General features: G+C 36.9%; 1 long non-coding RNA gene across 2 annotated transcripts in view; it reads right to left on the bottom strand.

Annotated features, from left to right (window-relative positions):
* Positions 1–4,802: 4,802 nt before the first annotated feature.
* The window catches only part of LOC149189595 (uncharacterized), a 106,824-nt gene continuing 93,767 nt past the window's right edge, over positions 4,803–17,859 (bottom strand). The window contains exon 5 of one of the 2 annotated variants that reach the window (XR_016256419.1): positions 4,803–5,087. This is a non-coding gene — a long non-coding RNA (uncharacterized LOC149189595). Of the gene's footprint in view, positions 5,088–16,572; positions 16,923–17,859 lie in introns of those variants that run through there. The other variant, XR_016256418.1, reaches the window with a different exon arrangement.

Genomic DNA, 17,859 nt, shown 5'->3' on the forward strand with positions numbered 1-17,859 from the left:
CTTCATAGTTCCATATCTGACTCTGGATATGTGCCTTCACCTCGACCACTCTAGGCTTCATCATCTTAGGCAAGTGAAGTGGGGCTCCCTTGTATCTCATCATCCATGTTTGCATGTAATCAACAGCAACATGCACGTTCGACAAGATACATGTTCTTCTAGCACATTGTTGCTGCCATCCGTTGAGATGGACGACTGCCTTATGCACGGTACCAAACTTGGAATACAATGCCCGATAACTGTGTCAAGGGACAATACTTCATCTTGTATTGCCTTTTTCAATTCTGCTCGGGCGGATGCTGTAACCAATTCTCCTCCTTGCTTGGCCATCGGAATCTCCTTAGCCATTCGCTCATTCTCAGGTATCAGAAAGCGAACACTTGAGCTAGTGGCTTTGGCATATGCTCTAGTAGCATCGGCCAAGGCTGTTGGATGCTTGCACACGTCAGACACGATCACTCATTCCTCAACTTGCGCAGGAGATGTATGATCATCCAGAGTTGATACTCTGCGAGACTGCACAACTCTATGTTGAGACTCATCGAATGAGATGTTGGGCATCTCTTCTTCCAGCTAACCTCCAAGGATCTCAGTGTCTCCTTGGTCGCTTGGGACTGGCTCCTCTTCTGGATGCTGTGAAGCTGGTAGGTCGACCTCTTGGTGATGAGGCATGAGGTCGATGTCTTACTCTAACTCCTGTTGCTCCAAATCCATATCCATTTGTTCAAGTGCTTGCTCTATCTCCCAAGCGAAGTCTTTCTCCTGAGATGGTTCACCCTGTCTGCCTAATGCCAACAGTTCGGATGAGGATACTACCTATACGGGTGCAGTTTCATCTATCTGCACATGTTGCGCCCCCTGTTGTACTTGTTGTTGTTGCGCTTCCCTCTCCTGTTTGCGCAGCTCGTATTCCTTCCGGAGTTGCTCCCTCAACTCATGAAACTCCTTTGTTTCCTCCATTCTCTACCTCTCTCTCTGCCTTTGCGTGGTTCGCTTGTCGCGTTGTTGCTCTTTGCCTGTATAGCCATAGTTGCTTTCTCTAAAAGTGGATCTGCTCGGAACTTGCAGCTTTGCTCTTCTTCCATGCGATCAACAATCTTCCTCTTACCCTTGTCGCACACTAGTATGTTCACCTCTGTTGCTGCTGTTGTTGCTTCTGGTGCTCTCCAGGATGCTGCTTCACATTGCTTCGCAAACCATTCCATAGCGAAGCCAACCGGTTCATTGAGTCTGGAGGAGTTGTAACAATATCTCCATGGGTCCTCCTCTACCCAATGACATGCCCCGTGGATCCAGTTGAACTGTACTCTCGCGCAGTGATCTTTCACAAGACAATGCAGGTCATACGAATGGTAACCCCAGACGTCTAACAGATACTTCTTCATCTGCTCTACTTCGACATCCGCATGCTTGAAACTCCGTATCTCGTATAACCCAATCCGCAGCGGAAGAGTGGGCCAAGGTACCTTCTTCCGGTGCAACCTAGCTATCAATCCTGCGGAGATGTGATATGCTACTTCCTGCATGACGAGTATGTCCAAATCAAACTTCGATAGAACATGCGGAAGCTTCTCCGTGTTGTACATTCATATGAAGGTGTCGGATGGTGAAGCATACCAATCAGCGATGTCGATCAGTGCCTCCATTGCTACTGTCGACATGTAGGGTGGATCCTGTTCGAATATCAACTTGTAAAACGGAGTGACAAAATGATCGGAGAGTTGTGTGATAACTCCTCTAAAGCTACATTCAGACAACATCTTACAATAAGTGTTCACAGCAGTCTCTGCCGGTGTCCATGCCCACTTCAAGCCCAAGAACTCCTATTGGGCACAGATTGCATCCAAAATGTAGGCGGACATGTAGATCTCTGCTTGCATACCTTTGTGACATTTCTTTTAATTTTCATTTTCATCCTTTTAATTAAATTTTTAACATTACCATGAAATGACTCGGGATGTTTGAGTGGTTTCGACTTCATTGGATTTCATATGGAGAAACTAGAATTTTAGATTTCACTCAAAATTCAGCAGACTTAATGGCTTTCAGGATTTCATGGTTTGGGGGTTTGCAATGTTTCCATTTGATTCTATCATGCGTGAGGGTATGAGATTGGCATTTGATCAAGAGCATGAAGCCCTCTAAGAACCTTGATCATGGTGGCATTTATTGTTAAACTTTGTTGATGTTGGTGGTACTAATTGTTGAACTCCTCTACCATGGCCTTAACAAGAATGCACCCTTCACTCAAAGGAAAACAACTGGTTAGGCATACTAATCTTTTTCTACCACATTATAAGGTTGAGGAGATGAACCCTTCACTCAAACCAAAATCATTGGTTAGGCATGTTAAACCTTTTCAATTTCTATCATGCTATAAGGTTGAGCAATCCAAGTCTGAAGACTTTGAGCTAGATTGTGTTCATGTATCTCTTGTTGATGATGTTTATGTATTTCTAGTAGCATTGAACCAATGAGTTTCATGAGTGACCATGTTGATCATTGATTTGTAGTTTTGATGTCTATTCTTGCTACTACTACTAAAGTTGTAGAGGAGTTTTAGGAGTCCTCAAACTCGGAGGCATATTATTTATGTAGCTCATGTTGATGATCTCTTGTCTAGTAGTGGTGATGAGTTTGATCTTGATGAGGAGTGATCATGTTGTTGATCACTGATATGTAGACTTGTAGTAGTTCAGTGACCCCATAGCTTAGAGCATTGTTTTCGGACTCTAGAGGCCATTTAGAGCCTCATTTATTATGTACTTTGTTGTGGATATGTATTGCACTCGGTGCCATTTTGATATATTCACCTTTACATAGTATATAGATGAGCAAACCTTGCATATTTTGTTTCTATTGGCTTGGAATCATGGTTTTAAATTTTAAAAATAGTTTTTTTCATTAAAAATTAATTATTTAATGTATTTTTTTAAACCAGTTCATTTAGGCCTGACCAGTCCCGGTTCGACCGGTTCCAGTTTGAAACCCGGTTCATTAGGTGGACCAGTCCGGTCACCAATTCCGGTTCGAAACCCGGTTCATTAGGTGGACCGGTCCGGTCACCAATTCCGGTTTTTAAAACATTGGATTAGATGTTTTGGGTATGAGACCAGTGCCTTAATGGAGTCACCAATTCTTGCTTATAGTAAATGGAACCAAATGACCGGATGGACACCCGCTGCTTGAGATGATTGACCAACTTATATGAGATGCAAGTCTTAGGACCTATGTGAGATGCAATTATCTTGGTAAATTTTAATTATATGCCTAGTCTAAGTGTAACCTTCCTTTAACTATTTTGAAGTTGGGCTCCAAGGTAAAGGTTGTGGGAAGGAGGCCAACAAGAAGCAAGCTAGGGCCTTATTAACGATACCTTTTGTTGTGCTTCTATCACCTGATACCTTCGACTCTGCAGAGACTGTGGCTCTGATGACTGCAAGGTCATCTTGTTAACCATCGAAGAGTTATCAGGCCCCTCAAACTAGATGGGAAGGGTTTCCCTATATTTCTATCAACCTAACTTATGCTAGGAGATAAAATATTAATGCAATCTAGACTTAGTATGCTTAATGCAAGATGATGAGTGAAATTTATCTTGAGTTAAGATTGTGTAAGTTACTTAAGTACTTATTGTAAGTTTATCTTAAAGCTAAGAGTACTTGACAATATTAAGATACAATCTTAAACAAGATAAATGTTGAAATATACAAGTGCAATCTTCAAGAAATTTCCATAAGATGTTTAGTCAATTAAACCAACTTATCCATCCAGATGCCAATATTCCCAAGAGATTTAAGTGCTTTAAGTGAGTGTGAAATATGAGATTTAAGTGCTTTAAGTGAGTGTGAAATATGAATTCTTATAGCATGTAAAATCACAAGAGACACAAAATGTTAATCACTCTCACAATATAAATGCTAGGAACAAAATATGAAGACACTTGGGCACTACAATATTCCTATGATATTTTGATGAGGAGCAAGTGACTATTTTGACAACAGTAAACAATTTATGACAATATTCAACAAGATATGACCACAATATGTAAATGCTAGTCCAACAATGCCTATACTTGCGAAAATATGCCCAAACTTGATTAACTGAAAGAATTAGATATTTTAGCCTTCTTTAAGATGCATTCCTCAGTAAATTTTCAGATCTGAAATATTAATTACAACAGTAAATAATTGCAGATCAACAAGCTAATGATACCAAAAATAGATGGCCATTATGCCCAAAAATAGCAAAAATTCACCGAAACTTTAAAAATTCTCTCTGCAGAGACTATGGCTCTGATGACTGCAAAGTCATCGTGTTAACCATCGAAGAATTATCAAGGCCCCTCAAGCTAGATGGGAAGGGTTGCCCTATATTTCTATAGGGCTAGCTTATGCTAGGAGATAAATTATTAATGCAATCTAGACTTAGTATGCTTAATGCAAGAAGATAAGTGAAATTTACCTTGAGTTAGGATTGTCTAAGTTACTTAACTATTTATTGTGAGTTTATCTTAAAGCAAGAGTACTTGACAATAGTAAACAAGATAAATGTTGAAATATAAAAGTGCAATCTTCAAGAAATTTTCACAAGATGTTTAGCCAATTAAACCAACTTATCCACTTATCAATCAAGATGTCAATATTCCCAAAGAGATTTAAGTGCTTTAAGTGAGTGTGAAAGCGTGAAATATGGATTCTTATAGCATGTCAAATCACAAGAGACACAAAATGTTAGTCACTCTCACAATATAAATGCTAGGAACAAAATATGAAGACACTTAGGCACTTTTATATTCCTATGATCTTTTGATGAGCAGCAAGTGACTATTGTGACAACAGTAAAGTAAACAATTTATGACAACAGTCAACAAGTCATGACAACAGTAAGTAAATGCCAGTCCAACAATGCTTATACTTGCGAAAATATGCCCAAATTTGATTAACTGAAGAATTAGATATTTTACAACAGTAAGTAAATGCTAGTCCAACAATGCCTATACTTGCCAAAATATGCCCAACCTTGATTAACTGAAGAATTAGATATTTTGCCTTCTTTGAGATGTATTCTTCGGCAAATTTTCAGATCTGAAATATTAATTACAACAGTAAATAACCACAGATCAGCAAGTTAATAATACCAAAAATAGATAGTCAATATGCCCAAAAATAGCAAAAAATGCAATGAAACTTAAAAAAATCAATTTTAGGGCCTTTAGAGAGTATGATTCAACGAATTTCAGAACTTATATGTTTATTACAGCTGTAAACCAGTGACAAATCAGCAAGCTAGACAAGTCTAAGACAATGCCCAATATGTCTAAAAATAGCAAACACTCACCAAAACTGAAAATTTTAGATTTTTGACCTTATTTAAGTGTGAGCTTGAGAAATTTCAGATCTGAAATTTTCAATATGCAGTAAATTCCAGCGAGCATAAAAGTTAGAATTAGGCCAAAATCCAAGATGCCCAAGTGGCCAAAACTCATGAAAATTACAATTCGAAGTGATTTTGATCGTTAGACATGTGATTTTAGGGCTTGATTCTTACTAATTTAATTGTTGTAATAAAATAGAAGTAAAACTAGGGTTTAGAGGTCAAACCCAAGGGCCAAGGCCTTGAAGATCCCTTGGTCGAAAATCGTTGAAACTTTAGGATCAAGTTGCCACTTGAAAAATATGATTTTTGAGACTTTAAACCTACAAAACCACCAAGTATTCAGTCCAAAAACTTCAAATCTAGGGTTTGATGGCAGATTAGGGCAAAACAGGCCAAGACGAGGCAACACTAAGCTAAGGAAGGCCAACATTTGGGGATAAAGCAGTTAGAATGATAGATCAGGGGCTAAAGAGGAGAGAGAAGGCCACAAAAGGTCAACATAGAGGCTCTGAGGCTGGACAGTGGCAAAGGAGACTGCAAGGAGGACACTGAGGTCTTCAAGGGCTAAAAGCCCACGACAAACCCGATAGGGCTATTGTCTAGCCTTCCAGAGGGATGCCAAGGCCCAAAAAGGCCACAACTAGGCCCAAAAAGGCATAAAAGGGACGGCGCAAGGGGTAGGGATGGAGTCGAAGGCCTCTAGGCCTCACGACCTGCCTCAAAGAGGCCAAAAAGGTTGACGCGGGAGGAGAAAGGGATGACATTGTGGCTTAGGAGTGCTAACACCAACCTTGGAGGGGATGGATCTAGTCACCGGAAGGCTAAAAAGTGAAATCCTTGTCTCAAAAAAAAATTCTTCCTCAGATCTGAATTTTGTTGAATAATCTTCAATGGGTAGCCCTGCAAAATCTTCAAGAGGCTAGATCTTACCCTCAAGGGCCTAGATCTAGTTCTTCCTTCACTTGATCCCTTGATCCAACCTGCAAAACGAAAAATTACAACACCCAAACCCCAAATATATACAAAATAAATCTAAAAAACCCCAACCCAAGTTAGAAAAATAATTTAAAATTAAAATTACAAAATTATTTTACAAATTATACAAGGTATTTTAAATGAATTTTGAGAGAATGGTTTTTTTGATATTTTTCCTTTGAAGAATGACTAGAAATTCTTCAGAAAATTTATGCTTACTATATCTTTAGCGAAGATTTAATCTACTATATAAAAACTAGAGATCCAAGCAAGATGATCCTTACCGACAGTCTATGAACTTGGAGACTAAGGATTGAGTACCTACAAACACTGTATTGTCTCAAAATAATCACATGAAGCACCACATAGGGAGCCCATAGTCAATACATACCACATCAACGAAAAAGAACACCTCGAGTTGCACCCCAAAGTCTTTTATTATAGCAAAAAAATAGTTGTTAACGGGACAATAGTTTACAAAAATGTTTCCGCGGCAATATTCTAGCCAGAGATCAAGATAACTAGAGAATCAACTGACTCTCTAATTTATAGATAAATCTTCCAAATGGAAAAATAACGCCTAGTTTCTTTAATCCTTGTCAAAATAATCTTGGCCGTTGATAAACACTTCAAGATGTTTTAGTCTTGGCCCTTTGAATTTTTTTATTTTTGAGGAATTTTCGAATTTATCATTTAATTCTATTTTAATTTGTTCAAAATTAAATATTTTGACCTAATTTCCTCAAAAATTTGACTTTGACTTAACCACCAAGATCCAAGGGTCCAAATTTTCTTGAAATATACAATATTCCCTTGGTGGAGGACCTTTAAAAATCCTCTTTTAAAACCCACGAATTTTTCTATTTAGAGAATTTACTTTCCTAAAACAATTTAATTTGACTCTAATTAATTAATTTTCTGGCCTAGGATTTAATTTTTTTTTCCACAAAAAATAATTAATTTACACATGAGGGGATTTATTTATTTTTCCATCCCTCTAATTCATAATATTTTCATTTACAAGACTCAAAGAGGGAATACACATTTGGATTAGACCCTCAAGACACAACCCATCTACGACACAATATGATCTAGTAAACCAAGTGATTCGTAATAAAATAATTAAGCCAACTAGCTTAAATTATTCCCAAACCACTTTTATATCAGACTCAACTAAAAGCACTAAGATTCACCTAATAATTTGACAATTAATTTCACCGTAGCTTTGGGGTTTAAGCGGGAGGGAAAAAACTCTTCTGATTAGTCGTGTCTAAAAACACATGTAATCAGCGAGGTTAAAAAACCTTCTAGGATGGAATTCGACATCAAATTATAGGCTTACCTAGGTTGTTACATAGACTCAAGGTTTTACTAAGATAATTTACATTACATAACTTGATGAATGAGATAACCATGACATGTAAATTGTTGATAAATGACCTAATCTTGTTGAAAAAATTGGGCACCTCCACTTCCTTGGAACTTTGACAAAATGTATGCAACACAGTGTGGTGTCAATAGCAACATAAATGCGGGATGGTTCAGCTACAGAGTGGCAGATGAATCATAGTACGCGCAATAGTTGGTGGGAAATTGCAAGTTGTCTCAGTCGTAAGACATCAATAGCATATGGGACGATGTTATGAGATAGGGAGAACACCTTCCTCGTTAATAGAGAGTGTTAGTTTTTATAGCATCGGACTGTTGAGAAATCTAGGGCATCAATAATTAGGAGATTTCTCTACTAGTCATAATTGCTTGTGATAGACTTTTACTTCTTGATTATGATCTTCTCTTCTTAAGGTTATTATTGTGTTCTTTTTATCAAGACAATTACCAAATCATGAACAATAAAAGACAAGAGACACAATATATAGGCTTCTCAGCCAGGGCCAAAACCTCTCACTCTTTGAGAGGAAAACCCAAACGAAATTCTTCTTATAGATCTTCAATTGACGACCACCAAGACCATGACTAAGACCCTTGACACTAGAGTCCTCCCAAGACCGAGTCACTAGTCTCTTTTCACACTGCTCTTCCTCTTCCTTCTCTAGTCTTCCTTGAGAATCTCGGTCTCCTCCTTTCTACGTTGTTCTTCCTCTTCCCTTTCTCAACTTCCTTGAGAATCTCAGTCTCTTAGGTATGCAAACCTATCTTAGAAACCCTAGAACAATTTCGCTCCTTGATTAGTCTCTACAAGAGAGACCTATAGCACTTCTACTCGGCTTCTTCTAGTGAGATCCTCTACCCAAACAAGATTACCTCAATGTAACTACAAGTTCTTCGACCTTCTCTTGATGCCTTCGGATCTGCTGCCTTCGCACATGGGAGAATATACTAGCCCAAATCAGAGTTCCAAAAGTGTTCCTCCTTTCTCTATGCTTCCTTCTTCCTTAGTTGCTTTTCTAGTCCTTCTTAGATGATTTTCACACTTATGATGGAGGCTCGTTTTCACTGAATTTCTTGCCTCTGAATGAGGTCAAGCACTGCTATATATACATGTTTTCTCATGTCCTTTAGTCTGACATGATTACTTGAAGGAGGGTCGACATCATTGTCTAGTCAATTTAATGTCTTAAATTGCTCTACATAAATTATCAATCCGGGTATCGTAAACTGATGAAGTGTGATGCACTATATGTGCTTAGTTAACCTTTCTCTTACTTCGTTGTTTTATAGTTTATGTTGTTTTTGGGGTTTTGTTTTTGTTGGTTTTCTAAGGTCTTAAGAATACTTTTAAAGGACAAGTATGGATAAAGATTTCAAGACAAGGCCTATGTCTTTAATGGTAACTTCCAAAACTTAGCACTTCAAAAGAACTTAAAACATGTTATTGATGGAGTTAGTATTTAAACAAAAGTGTAAATTTACAACTAGTTCAATCAAAATAAAATGCAATAATCAAATAATGAGATGATGACTATGAGACCCAGTATCCTTGCTGCTTCAGCAAAAGGACAAGATGATTCTATCACGTCATTAGTTCATTAAAAGGCTCTGTGCATCAGTAATCTACAATCAACTTGAAAGCAATTTATGTACAATAATATACATGTTAAAAAGAAAATAAAATGCAGTAATTCAAACTGTACATTAATATACATGAAAATCAGAAAAAAAAAAATGCAAGAAATTAAAGTGACAACTATACAAGGCAGGGGCCCCCTACTACCTATGAAATCAAATGCTTAAAGGAAAATAAAGACATCAAATAAAGGACTAATGACATCGGCCCAGTATCTCTGCTGCTGATTAAAAATGAAAGTGAAAACTTAATCTAAGCAATATGAAATCTAAGTGACACTACATAAAGGAGACAAATCACACTACTTTAACCTTTTCTTAACCTTTTTGCCTTTCAGCTAGATTTATCATGTGATAACAGTTATGAACAAGTCAGCAATGTGAGTCTTAAAGCAAACTATACCAAGCTGTACTAAGTGATATTTTGGCTCCCATAAAGTTATTTGATTATGGAAAAAGAACCATCAATAGATGAACAACTTGATATCTAAGAGCAGAAAGTAAAGTGCAAGTTAAAGAAATGATACTAATGAAAATCAAACTAGAAAAATAAAGGTCAGCAACATAGACAAGATGATCACATATGCCATTAGTCATGAAATCAAAGCAAAATTAAACACACTTGCATGAATTAAAATTGCATGAATGAAAAATCTAATCTACCTTACATTCTACAAAGCAATATTTACAAAATGGAATCTACTCTACTTACATCCTAATATGCTCCATGACATCTACTTCACATCTCCTTCCATGTTGAGAACATCAAAGCTTTATTCAATTTCTTCAAAAGTACAAAGTACAAAAGCTTTCAAAAGCCATGGGACTAACAAGCTAAAAGGACTAAGAAAAGACTAAAAGGAAAGACTAGCAAATGAAGGAGAGACATCTCCTATTTATACAAAAAGATGAGAGCCATCTCATTAATGATAGTCCATGAATCTCTCCCTCTACCTCTAGAGTCCTAATCAAAATAGGAACTGATAAGACACATGTCTTTTTAGAGTTACAATACAATTAGGAGATGTGACACATATCCTCATGATCCCATGATTCTTTCCAACCAAATTCGAATTTGGCCTTAGAGTGCCACATAAGGGTCTTCTAGAAGCCTCCTTTCAACCTACACATGTCAACAATCTCAACCCATTTGTTAGGTATAAGCATATGCACATTATTTTCTAATGTTTAACCACAAATTCACTTAAAAGGCTTAGAAATAATAAATATTGGAAAAACATAAAGGTGGCCCAATGATAATGAAAGTGGGATGAATGTGGTGACATAGTAGTGAAATGGAGGTGAAATGAAGGTGATATAATGGACATAATAGTGAAAGTGTAATGGAAATGAATGACATTTTCAAGACTCAACATACCCCCCAACTGAAGCTATTGCATGTCCTCATGCAATATATATTACATTAACTCTTTTGATCCTTGAGCTTTGGCTTAACTTTGCATGATATCATTTGATAACTTCATATTTCTGCAAAGTGTTTCAATTGAATTGCAACATGGTTGGTTCTTGTGTTACAACCATTTTTTTTTTTTTTTTGTTGCCTTCTATTTTGATCTTTGAACTTTGCATAATAATATTTTGATTATTGTTGCAAAGTATATCTTTATTGGATTGCATGATGGTTGGTTCTTGTGTGACAACCATGATTTTGTTTGTATCCAATTTATCCTTTAAGCACTTTTTCAAAAGCCATTGTATGCTCATAATAGCAATGTAATAATTAATATATGTTGGAAGTATGTGAGCTCCTGAATATGATATGGACATGGCAAGATATGAATATGAATGTATTCCCCCCCCCCAACTGATGGTATTGGCAATTTTATGAAATGAGGAAGAGAAATGTTTTTCCAACAATTATCATTCTAGCTTTTTATGGAATTCTATGGTCAAAAGTTAGAAAATTCCGTACCTTCACTTACCCTTTGGAATGGATGAGTTGTATGTGTGGTGGCTGAAAACTTCTGATCATTTTCTTCTTCAAGTGGCTGATCAAGAGGAGTCATGGATAGAGAGATAAGATGATTTTTTATTGCTTCTACTAAAACTTGCTGAATCTGCTTCCAAAATGCTGAAAATAATAGTCTTCATGTCTTCAAAACTCATTGGCACAATTCCTACTATGTGAAAAGATGTTCTGATGTCGAACATAGTAGGAAATTGTTGGCTTAGTGGCCATTAATGGATGCCACTAGTCAACACGAGAACTCTCACCATTGATGACAATGAGAGTCAAGATGCCCAAACACATCTTGCTAGGTACGAAGGAATTTGCTGATGTCGAGTCACCTAGAAGATCTAACGAACAAGGGACATTAATGTATTCCCATTGTTTGTCAGCATGAGGACTTGCCATTAAGGCATGCAAGCCTCAAGGTGTTTTTACAAAGAACTTAGACTCAAAGGACTATGGACTCAATAATTTGCATTGAAGCAGGGCTTATTTGCGGAATGAAAATGACAAGGAATGGAAAATGAAAATGGAAAATGGCAATGGAGAGTAGAAATGGAAATGGGAAATAAGCATATGAATGAGCCTCTTGCTTTTATTTGTGAGTTATGAATGGACAAAAAGAGATGGAAAATGTATGTGAATGTAAATGGAAAGTATGGAGTGGAATGAGGTGAATGGTTTATTATGAAGTATGGATGTGATGGATGGATGTGATGGAGACAATAGTATCTGAAAGTTTTTCAAGTGTTTGGATCTGATTTTGCATCAGCATATTTCCTCTTTGTTGTTGATCATCCTCTTATGAAACAAATTGGTCTCTTGGAGAGACACCATTCTCTTGTAGTCATTTGTCCTTCCTCCTGAAACCTGCAAAAAAAACTAATACTTCTTCTGCAATGGAATGTAAGATTATCAAAGGAGAGAGGTGATCAATCTCTCTAGTTATGATATTTACACACAAAACTAAGAATTTGTATTAATGAAATAAGTTCTCAAAGGAAAAATCAAAAGAATTTATACCTGCTTTGGAATTAGTGCCTCAAGTTGATGTTGCTTCTTTTCATCAATTTATTTCATTATTTGCCATTTCAAACTCTAATGATATATTTCTCATTGTATAGATCTTGTTGAGATCTTTCCAATGGTATTTAAATCATCAAAATCTGATTTTGTATGAGAAAGATAGGCTGATTTGAACAATGAGGTTTTTCTGGCTGCGGAATTGGGGAACAGCTCTGTAGCTAAAAATCTTGAATAAAAAGTTAGCCATTCATCTTTCATTATCAGTCCAAAATTAATCAATACCTTCAGAAAAGTGAGAAAATAACTTGTTCATTTCATTGATTCAAAATTATTATTTTTTCTTGACATGCAGCGACTTAGTGTGGCGACTCAATGTGGCGACTTTGTGATAACACACAATTTGACTTCCCTTTGACCGGGGTCTTTTTCATCAAATTTGATCGAATGAATAGGACACCATCCATGTACCAACATTCCCCCAGCTACCCATGTGACTTGTTTTGCTTGATGACACCTGCAACCTAGAGTTTAACAAAACAGCTGCGGAATCTGGGATTGGCTGCGGAAACGTTGTGTGAGCTGCGGAAACGCTGTATTGGCTGCGGAAAGTGCAGAGTGTAGAAAGTACTGTGAAATGGAGTGGTTGTGTGCGTGGAAGAGAAAAAAAAATGTGCCCCTTCAAGACAACTAACTTAACTAGTGCAATTCACGGTTCAGCTCTGCCAAGCTTTGTTTGGAAAACTGCCATCTTTTTGTTGAGTCTTCAATCTTGGAATTGGCTGCCTTCACTGATAAATGCAAAATAGCCTTCCCAAACAGGCCCCGGTAAACAACTTTCCCAAAAAAAACCCCCTTCATATCGGGCCTGGGTTTAAACGTCATGAGACGCGGATATCCGTCCCCTGCATCTATAGTGGGAAGCCAACTCCATGTATCTTCCTTTAAATTGTAAACGGCAAAATCCATACATTGGTAGGATGTGAAGCACACGCAATCTTCCACTCCCACGCATTCAAACGAATGAAAAGAAGTCCTCTGAAAAACTATTGGTAAACGGACTGTAATCAAGGTTTGAAGCGTGGAGTTTGCAGCGGGAGTTATGCGGCTATGAAGAGCCGTATGAGTTTAAAACACGTCTTTATTGATGGCTGAAACTGAAACACAGTCACACGTTGCATGGGACTGTTAGTTATTAAACACATGCAATCAAGCTTGAATAACAGCACATGAGATTCCTATTTGGATTTCTCCTCCTCAGGCACGCGGAACACATTCAAATTATCTGTTAATCAATTCAACTCCAGATTTTTTTTCACGCGGCAGCAAGAAAGAGGCTCCAAAGAACCGAAGATTTCTCCCAGACCGCCACGAATTTTCTCAAACGGTTTCTGGGTTATCTAATTAACCCACCTGGAAAAAAAACCCATGTTTTAGTTTTTTGAAATTCGTCTCCATTTGGGCAAATAGAACGTTTGAAGTTTGACGTTTTTTCTGTGTTTACGTTTTCTGAGTTTTACTGTTCTCTGTTCTGAATTTGCATTCGTTTTTCTTGCTTGATCTATTGTTTTGCAGGTGTGTTAGACAGGTTCAACCCTACTAATACAATTTGTATATAGTTATTCGTTTGCCTTGCAAAATATTCCTTGTGAAGGAGAAATAAGCCATGTCAGGCCGTCCCTATGGTCCATATACAGTGAAAAATCTCAAACCTGTGATAGAGAGTCCATATATATGATTGTATGTGTGAGTGATTTCCTCCCCTGCTTTCTTTGTAGCGGCATAGAGACTGGCAGGTTGATCAGTTCTATTTATCTCAGAAAAGGGCACCTTATCGTTTAAGCCGTAGACTGAACTAGAAGAAGCCCAAACAATAGCTGGTTGAGGATTGGCTGCTTTACAGGCTTCTAGCAAGGTGACAAGACCTGTAATGTTGCTATGAACATAGGAAGATGGATACAATCCACCTGCAACCGCAGTCACACCAAGGTATACTGTTGGTCAGGAATTGAAGAGGTGAAGAACATAAAGGATTGATGCTGCTTGACCTACTTCGACCAACATTAATTCCCTCAATCACAAGCAAGTCAGTCTTACAGTAGATAGCAAAATCTTCACAGTTGTTCTTAAAGACATTGTACAACCCAAATCCTTTCTGAAATAAGTATGTCGCTCTATGCACCACAGTCTCAGCTGGGTCTTCATCAGCGAGTGTGCAAGTTCCACCTTGAACTTTTGCAAGAAAGAAGGCAGGATTGACAGAATATTCAAAACGGTACAGCGCTCCTCCATCAAGGAAACAATCAAGGCAAGAACAGATTACTCCATTTTTGTCTTGTTGATAGCCGCATATCTAATTACAAGAATCATCATCAATTATATACGATATGTATGAAGAGAATAGAGAAGCGCTGCACATGAAACTGATAGGAAGGAAGCAAGTATTAACACTCCAAAGTCCTTAGGGTCTGAGACAATCATTCCCATGACATAACCCAGCAAGCCCATGCATGATTGAAGAGAGTTTTGAACCCAAATTGAAACCACACATGGCAACAAAATCCACCACTGAATCCAAATGGACCAAAGCTTGATCAGGGAGGCAGATTTTTTTATTGAAGTCATAGTGAAAACTAGGAATGGAGATAGCCATAGATTGTTTTTCTTCTCTCTTTTTCTTTTTTTTTTTCTTTTTCTTGAATCAATTGAAGTGATGAAGTTTATTTTGTCTCCTATTTTTTCTTAACAATTCTTTTTCTGATCCTCCAGATCACACAAAGTGCAAGAGGAGAGCATACTCAAGAATTATTATTTTTCTTTTTTACTTAACAATCCTTTTTCTGATCCTCTAGATCACACAAAGTGCAAGAGGAGAGCATACTCAAGAATTATTAACCTTTTTTTTCAGATGTAAGAAATAAGGTCTCCTAATTACACTTCCCCGGCAACGGCGCCAAAATGTCTAGTCAATTTAATGTCTTAAATTGCTCTACATAAATTATCAATCCGGGTATCGTAAACTGATGAAGTGTGGTGCACTATATGTGCTTAGTTAACCTTTCTCTTACTTCGTTGTTTTATAGTTTATGTTGTTTTTGGGGTTTTGTTCTTGTTGGTTTTCTAAGGTCTTAAGAATACTTTTAAAGGACAAGTATGGATAAAGATTTCAAGACAAGGCCTATGTCTTTAATGGTAACTTCCAAAACTTAGCACTTCAAAAGAACTTAAAACATGTTATTGATGGAGTTAGTAGTTTAAACAAAAGTGTAAATTTACAACTAGTTCAATCAAAATAAAATGCAATAATCAAATAATGAGAGAATGACTATGAGACCCAGTATCCTTGCTGCTTCAACAAAAGGACAAGATGATTCTATCACGTCATTAGTTCATTAAAAGGCTATGTGCATCAGTAATCTACAATCAACTTGAAAGCAATTTATGTACAATAATATACATGTTAAAAAGAAAATAAAATGCAGTAATTCAAACTGTACATTAATATACATGAAAATCAGAAAAAGAAATGCAAGAAATTAAAGTGACAACTATACAAGGCAGGGGCCCCCTACTACCTATGAAATCAAATGCTTAAAGGAAAATAAAGACATCAAATAAAGGACTAATGACATCGGCCCAGTATCTCTGCTGCTGATTAAAATGAAAATGAAAACTTAATCTAAGCAATATGAAATCTAAGTGACACTACATAAAGGAGACAAATCACACTACTTTAACCTTTTCTTAACCTTTTTGCCTTTCAGCTAGATTTATCATGTGATAACAGTTATGAACAAGTCAGCAATGTGAGTCTTAAAGCAAACTATACCAAGCTGTACTAAGTGATATTTTGGCTCCAATAAAGTTATTTGATTATGGAAAAAGAACCATCAATAGATGAACAACTTGATATCTAAGAGCAGAAAGTAAAGTGCAAGTTAAAGAAATGATACTAATGAAAATCAAACTAAAAAAATAAAGGTCAGCAACATAGACAAGATGATCACATATGCCATTAGTCATGAAATCAAAGCAAAATTAAACACACTTGCATGAATTAAAATTGCATGAATGAAAAATCTAATCTACCTTACATTCTACAAAGCAATATTTACAAAATGGAATCGACTCTACTTACATCCTAATATGCTCCATGACATCTACTTCACATCTCCTTCCATGTTGAGAACATCAAAGCTTTATTCAATTTCTTCAAAAGTACAAAGTACAAAAGCTTTCAAAAGCCATGGGACTAACAAGCTAAAAGGACTAAGAAAAGACTAAAAGGAAAGACTAGCAAATGAAGGAGAGAGATCTCCTATTTATACAAAAAGATGAGAGCCATCTCATTAATGATAGTCCATGAATCTCTCCCTCTACCTCTAGAGTCCTAATCAAAATAGGAACTGATAAGACACATGTCTTTTTAGAGTTACAATACAATTAGGAGATGTGACACATATCCTCATGATCCCATGATTCTTTCCAACCAAATTCGAATTTGGCCTTAGAGTGCCACATAAGGGTCTTCTAGAAGCCTCCTTTCAACCTACACATGTCAACAATCTCAACCCATTTGTTAGGTATAAGCATATGCACATTATTTTCTAATGTTTAACCACAAATTCACTTAAAAGGTTTAGAAATAATAAACATTGGAAAAACATAAAGGTGGCCCAATGATAATGAATGTGGTGACATAGTAGTGAAATGGAGGTGAAATGGAGGTGATATAATGGACATAATAGTGAAAGTGTAATGGAAATGAATGACATTTTCAAGACTCAACAATCATCTTCAAGATTTCCCATTCGTTGTAGGTCGCCTTGAAGAGAGCTAGTGAAAAGGTCTTGGAGGATGAATTTACATGGACAAGTGTGATTCTTCTCATTTGTAACATGTTTTCATTACATGACAATGACTCTTTATACTTTATGACTAGATGAAAAATCCCTAAAGGCTCTCAATGGGAACCTTAACTAAAAATAAAATCTCTTGCTCATGAAACCCATGATGCAAGCATTACAATAATTTTATTTTTCTTCTTTACATCTCTTACATAAAATCACAATTACATGTCATTATGAAGACCAAACTTAGTTACACTTTTCAACACTCCCTCTTAACTAGGGAGGTATTCATAATGGTACTTGGTCATTCTCAATCTAAAGAATTTCTCATAAGAAGAATTGGATTAGTAACCCATTTTTTCAGCATCATATCAACCAACATTGTTACATAGCAAGGCCTTGACTAACCACTCTATCTCTCCACAAGATCTGAGCTCAACGCTGGCGAGACCAATGATTTATAGACACTCTCATCATTGTCTCTCGAAACATACCCCACCCGGGTTCTCAGGGTATGTTCCACGAGGACTATTCTTATCTTGGATTCCCCAGTCCTTAAAGAATATCGGTCCTCCACAACTACTCTTATCTTGGATACCCTATCTCATTCTCAAAGAGTATCGGTTGCCAAATGAT

This window comes from Pinus tabuliformis, chromosome 3_1 (genome assembly GCF_031772625.1).
Source record: "Pinus tabuliformis cultivar Carrire ecotype Pingquan chromosome 3_1, CPIR1, whole genome shotgun sequence".
Taxonomy (NCBI): domain Eukaryota; kingdom Viridiplantae; phylum Streptophyta; class Pinopsida; order Pinales; family Pinaceae; genus Pinus; species Pinus tabuliformis.